A 6,514-nucleotide genomic window follows, 5' to 3' on the forward strand; every position below is an offset into this window, starting at 1 on the left:
TTTTTTTTTTTTTTTTTTTTTTTTTTTTTTTTTGAGACAGAATCTCGTTCTCTGTCTCACCAGGTTGGAGTGTGGTGGCACAATCTCGGCTCACTGCAACCTCTACCTCCTGAGTTCAAGCGATTCTCCGGCCTCAGCCTCCTGAGTAGCTGGGATTACAGGCACACGCCACCACACCCAGTTAATTTTTCTATTTTTAGTAGAGACGGGGTTTCACCATGTTGGCCAGGATGGTCTTGATCTCTTGACTTCGTGATCCGCCCTCCTCGGCCTCCTAAAGTGCTGGGATTACAGGCGGGAGGCACCGCGCCTGGCCCCCCCTTACACCTTTCACAGTGGCCTCTCCTTTGTCTTTTGAGCACTTTTCACAACTATACTTATTACTTCACAACCCTAAAAATCGTTATTTGTGTAATTTTTTGTTTAATATCCTTCCTCCTGCATCTACACGATGCCTGGCACGTGGGTGACTGTTAATACATATGTGTGGGCAGCACGGTGACTGAACCTGTGAACAACAAATGAGTGAGTAAACCACAAACAAATCTCCCTCCCATGGCGATGGGCTGGCTGCGATTCCACTGGGACACAGGGACTTGTATAAAGGGGCAGCTCCCTTAGAGTCTACATCATAAAACCTGATAGGAACAGTATCTTGTGATCACTGTGACAGGCAGCCCAAGGGGGCATGCACAAAGCAATCCCAAGATGTGTGCAGTGGGGGGTGGACACCCAGCTCCCTGCATAGGTCAGACTCCAGAGCTGGCCAGTTTCTCTGTTGTCCTCCAATCTGGCTTCAAGTGGTGGCAACCACTCTCCTGGTTCCTGCAGAAGAGACACGAAGGTGGTGAGGGGGTGTCTCACAAGGAGAACTGTGCCGGTTTCACTTCTGCTTTGAGGCGAGACACATCCTGTGTGTCAGACTACCCAGGGAGTGCTCCTGTTCTCCCAGGGCCAACCACCAACAGTGTAGTGACCAGGAGCAGGAGACCCTGGGGAGTCGGGACCAGGGACATGGCTCTCATGGCTGTGCAGGGAGCTTGGCCCCAGGCCCTTCCCTGCCTCCTTCCCTGCACGGCTGCCCCTCCACAGAGGCCTTTCTCACTGGGTTTCTGTCTCCCATGCCCCATCTCATTGTGAGGAAAAGCCCAGCCTGGCTAGGGGGGATGGAGGGGTCGGGAGAATGCAGACAGGTTCAATCCCTCCTCTGCTCTGTGTGCTCGCTCGGTATCCCCAGGCAAGTCCTGAACTTCCCTGAGACTCAGTTTCTCCTCTGAGAAGTGGGGTCCCCATTACCCACTCACCTCCATCAGGGCTGTCCTCAGGCCCTAGCAGGTTGGTGGGCACACACTTTTTTTCTGCTTGCTTTCTCTCTTTTCCCAAGCTTCAGACTAGCTGGTGGTATATCATGTTCCTTGCACACCTTCTGGGCACGTTCAAAACAAAATGTTTAGGCCAAGCATGGTGGCTCATATCTGTAATTCCAGCACTTTGGGAGGCCCGAGGTGTGTGGATCGCTTGAGCCCAAGAGTTCGAGACAGCTTGGGCAACATAGTGAGATCCTGTCTCCACAAAAAATTAGTAGGGTGTGGTGGTATGTGCCTATAGTCCCAGCGACTCGGGAGGCTGTGGTGGGAGGATCAACTGAACCTGGGAGGCAGAGGTTGTAGTGAGCTGTGATCACGCCACTGCACTCCAGCCTGGGTGACAGAGCAAGACCCTGTCTGAAAATAAAATAAAATAGAAAACCAGAATGTTTGGCCTCCATTATGGGAGCATTTACAGCACTGCCTTAAAATGAGGGAGCACCCTGCGCCACTCGGACACCTTTGCAAAGCTGACTGCGTCGGGTCCCCACCATGATCCCTCGAAGGAAGCTGGAGAAATGCTGTCATCACTGCACCCTCAAACTTGAGGTCGAGTGAGGTGAGTGGACTTGCTCAGGATCACAAGCAGGGGCCACTACTGTCAGACAAGAGTAACAGTGACTCTTCTTCAGACTGAGTTCTCAAAAGGCTGTCACAACTCCCCCACCCTTTTCTTTGTTGAGACAGAGTCTCCCTCCGTCACCCAGGCTGGAGTGCAGTGGTGCGATCTCGGCTTACTGCAGCCTCCACCTCCCAAGTTCAAGTGATTCTCAGCCGCAGCCTCCCGAGTAGCCGAGATTACAGGCATGCGCCACCACACCTGGCTAAGTTTTGCGTTTTTAGTAGAGACAGGGTTTTGCCACGATGGCCAGGCTAGTCTCGAATTCCTGGCCTCAAGTGATCTGCCTGCTTTGGCCTCCCAAAGTGCTGGAATTACAGGCATGAGTCATTGCGCCCAGCCCAACAACCCTTATTTCCCAGGTTCTCACACTGGCTTCTCCAGTTATGTAATGAAGTCTTGATGATTCCCATCTTGTCACTAGACGGATGAGGGTCAGGGTCGTTTCAAAAGGCTATGCAGGGTCACCTGGTGAAGAAACAGCAGGTTGAACCTGGGCACAGGGTTTCTGGTTCCCTGAGGAGAAAGGGAACATGAAAGGGAACATGAAAGAGATCATTTCCCTACTTGTCCTATCAGAGACACCAGCCACCACTGTGGAGCTTGGGTGTGTTCAGAGGCCATTGTTTTACCTAGATCTGGGGCCAGGAAGAGCAAAGGCTGACAGGTGATCAAGGCCCCATGTGGCATGACCCCAGGGGACAGGCTGGCTCAGGGCTTCCAGACAATGGGCTATTTGTTGGCTCCAGTGTGCACCCTGGGACTTGCCAGCACTCACCTCTAGTTGTTGAAAGGGCAGGCTGGGTGAGGCAGGTCGGGGAACTCTCTCTGCAGTTCTTTCAGTTTTTAGTCGTCTTCTCTTGACTGTTCTGTTGCCAAAGCCCCCCAGCCCTCCAGCATCCCCTTCCCCACCCCATACTCCTCACCTGTTAGGAGAACTCTTACGTAGATGTCAAGTCCCAGCCCGAATGCCTTTCTCCAGTCTTCCCCAGCTCCCCTACACAGAATGAAGCCCTCTCCTCTATTTCTTTTTTTCTTGAGACCGAGTCTTGCCCTGTTGCCCAGGCTGGAGTGCGGAGGTACGATCTTGGCTCAATGCAAACTCCACCTCCCGAGTTCAAGTGATTCTCCTGCCTCAGCCTCCCGACTAGCTGGGATTACAGGCACCCACCACTATGCCTAGCTAATTTTTTTTTTCCTGTATTTTTAGTAGAGATGGGGTTTCACCATGTTGGCCAGGCTGGTCTCGAACTCCTGACCTCAAGTGATCCACTTGCCTCAGCCTCCCAAATTGCTGGGATTATAGGCATGAGCCACCACACCGGCCGATTTCTTTCTTTCTTTCTTTTTTTTTTTGAGATGGAGTCTTGCTCTGTTGCCCATGCTGGAGTGCAGTGGCATGATCTTGGCTCACTGCAAGCTCCGCCTCCCAGGTTCATGCCATTCTCCTGCCTCAGCCTCCCAAGCAGCTGGGACTACAGGCGCCCGCCACCATGCCTGGCTAAATTTTTTTGTATTTTTAGTAGAGACGGGGTTTCACTGTGTTAGCCAGGATGGTCTCGATCTCCTGACCTCATCATTCGCCCACCTCGGGCTCCCAAAGTGCTGGGATTATAGATGTGAGCCACCGCGCTTGGCTAGCACCCAGCCAGTTTCTGTACTGCATTACAGAGAGCCAATCTCAGACCTCTTCTAGAGTGCTATGGTGGCTGCTTTGCATGTCTGCTTCCCTCCACCAGGAGGGCAAGGCCCACATTGGTTCAACCTTGCATAAATGTTGGCTGAATGAATGAATTCAATAAATTCTAAATAAGTGCCAAATGTGTGATGGGCACTTGCCGTGGAGGATACAAGGATGAGCAAGATGTGTTCTCTGCCTTCAAAGAGCTTACATTCGATGGGAGAGGCAAGCTATGTGAACAAGGAAAGTGGAAGAGAAACACAGAAGCCATGTCCCAGCAAGCGAGCTTCCATATGGCCAGCATTCTAATCCTGGTGCTGTGGTAACCTGCTGTATGCCTCTAAGCAGGCCTCTTAGCCACTCTGGCCTTGGAACCCAGCAAGAGTAATTGCTATAAATTGATGATGGGGTTGCCATTGGATTCAGTTCACAGGAAGGGGCAAGTGGCAGATGCCTCTTCTTCCAAAGTCACAGGAGGGAGGGAGTCCCCTTCTAAACCTTTTACCTGACCACAGTCTAGTTCATGGTGTCTGAAGCTGACACGACTGACATTGGAGGCTGGATAATTCTTTGCTGTAAGGTCTATCCTGAGCATTGTAGGTTTTTTTAGAAGTACTCACTAGAGGCTGGGCACAGTGGCTCACGCCTGTAATCCCAGCACTTTGAGAGGCTGAGGTAGGAGGATCATTGGAGGCCAGGAGTTCAAGAACAGCCTGGCTAACATGGCAAAACTGTCTCTACAAAAAAATACAAAAATTAGCCAGGCATGGCGGCACATGCCTATAATCTCAGGTACTCAGGAGGCTGAGGCACAAGAATCGCTTGAACCCAGGAGGTGGAGGTTGCAGTCAGCCAAGGTTGTGCCACTGTGCTCCAGCCTGGATGACACAGTGAGACCCTGTCTCAAAAAAAAAAAAAAAAAAAAAAAAAAAAAAAAAAAAAGAAAAGGGCACAGACAGGAGGAAAGAAACTGCGTTCCAGTGGCAACTGTGGGACTGAAAGGGACTGGAATTCCCCCCTCAGCACTCATCCATCCTGTTGGTTGAGAAGGGAAAAAGTCTATAATCTTGTGGTCCCCAATGTTTCTCCCAGATGAGTTCACATGAAAATTCTGGGGCTCAGAGAGAAAAGGCTTTTCCAGAGATTGCATAGCAATTCCCCATCTCCCCTCATCCCCATGGGAAAATAGATTTTCTTGTTGGAAGGACTATATGCTGATTCACTGAGGAAACAGAGGAATCTTGCTCCAGCCAGAGAAGCAGATGGAGGTCAAATCTGAAGGCTGGTAGAACTGAGTACTTGGCACCAGCTTTCGCTACACGCAAATGCTACATCCCGGGCATTTCAGGTTAGGTTTAGGGCAAGTGTGTGGCACAGTCTGAAGGCCAGGAGCTGCCTGAAGCACTTGGAGGCTGAAGCCACAGCTGCAGACCACAAGAGAGAGCACACACAGTGCCTTCCAGATAGAAGCCTGGCAGGGAGGAAAGGCCATTTGTCCTGTATCAAAGTCACTGAGTCACTGCCCATTCCCTACCAGAGAACCTGTATATGAGACCATGTCTACATGTTACACCACATCTGTACCCCTGCAGCTTCAACATACATGTAAGGCAGTCAGTTGAAAGGAACGAAGGGGTCCCCAGGCAGGAACCCAGGATGGAGCAGTGGGTGGCATCTCATGGACACAGCACCGCCAGGAGGCGAAGGGGGCAGCACAGCTGGTGGTGACTGGGCTGATTCCCATGAACCTGATTCCTAGCCCAGCTGTTTGTTAGCGTATGGGCGTGGATCCTACTTACTGGAGCCTTCCACCCCTCAGCTGGTATGTTGATAACATTATGCAGTAAGCCAGGTGCAGTGGCTCACACCTGTAATCCCAGCACTCTGGGAGGCCAAGGCGGGTGGATCATTTGAGGTCAGAAGTTCGAGATCAGCTTGACCAATATGGTGAAACCCTGTCTCTACTAAAATTACAAAAATCAGCTGGATATGGTGGCATGTACCTATAGTCCCAGCTACCGGGGAGACTGAGGCAGGAGAATTGCTTGAACTTGGGAGGCAGAGGTTGCAGTGAGCCAAGATTCTGCCACTGCATTCCAAGTCTGGGCAACAGAGCAAGATTCTGTCTCAACTACAACAACAAAAAAAATAGATTATGCAATGAAAAGGTGTATGACACATAGCCCAGGACACAGGAAACACTCAATGGAGTGACCATTATATTCTGTGTTTTTCTCAAGTTTTCTGGGTAACTGAAGAGGCCTGTAAATTGGCTTCTATTCAGCATTCCCTCCAGTATTTCCTATCTGCTTCAGCAAGGCCTCACAGATTTGCACAGTGTCTCTGGCATACATCATGTACTCCTTCCTTTTTTTTTTTTTTTTGAGATGGGGTTTCCCTGTGTTGCCCAGGCTGGAGTGCAGTGGTGCAATCTCGGCTCACTGCAACCTCTGCCTCCCAGGTTCAAGGGATTCTCCTGCCTCAGCCTTCCAAGTAGCTGGGACTACAGGCGCCCCGCCACCATGCCCAGCTGTTTTTTTTGTTTTTTGTTTTTTGAGACGGAGTCTCGCTCTGTCGCCCAGGCTGGAGTGCAGTGGCCGGATCTCAGCTCACTGCAAGCTCCGCCTCCCGGGTTTATGCCATTCTTCTGCCTCAGCCTCCCACATAGCTGGGACTACAGGCGCCCGCCACATCGCCCGGCTAGTTTTTTGTATTTTTTAGTAGAGACGGGGTTTCACCGTGTTAGCCAGGATGGACTCGATCTCCTGACCTCGTGATCCGCCCGTCTCGGCCTCCCAAAGTGCTGGGATTACAGGCTTGAGCCACCGCGCCCGGCCTGTTGTTTTT

The 6,514-nt window shown here is 51.2% G+C and overlaps 1 long non-coding RNA gene across 1 annotated transcript; it reads right to left on the minus strand.

Annotated features, from left to right (window-relative positions):
* Positions 1 to 269: 269 nt before the first annotated feature.
* LOC108527603 (uncharacterized) lies at positions 270 to 2,865 on the minus strand. Its single transcript, XR_001884853.1, has 3 exons — positions 2,357 to 2,865; positions 1,305 to 1,426; positions 270 to 825 (listed from the first exon to the last, which is right to left on the minus strand). It is a non-coding gene; the product is annotated as an uncharacterized LOC108527603 (long non-coding RNA).
* Positions 2,866 to 6,514: the final 3,649 nt, after the last annotated feature.

Source organism: Rhinopithecus bieti, unplaced genomic scaffold, assembly GCF_001698545.2.
Source record: "Rhinopithecus bieti isolate Rb0 unplaced genomic scaffold, ASM169854v2 scaffold_4666, whole genome shotgun sequence".
Taxonomy (NCBI): domain Eukaryota; kingdom Metazoa; phylum Chordata; class Mammalia; order Primates; family Cercopithecidae; genus Rhinopithecus; species Rhinopithecus bieti.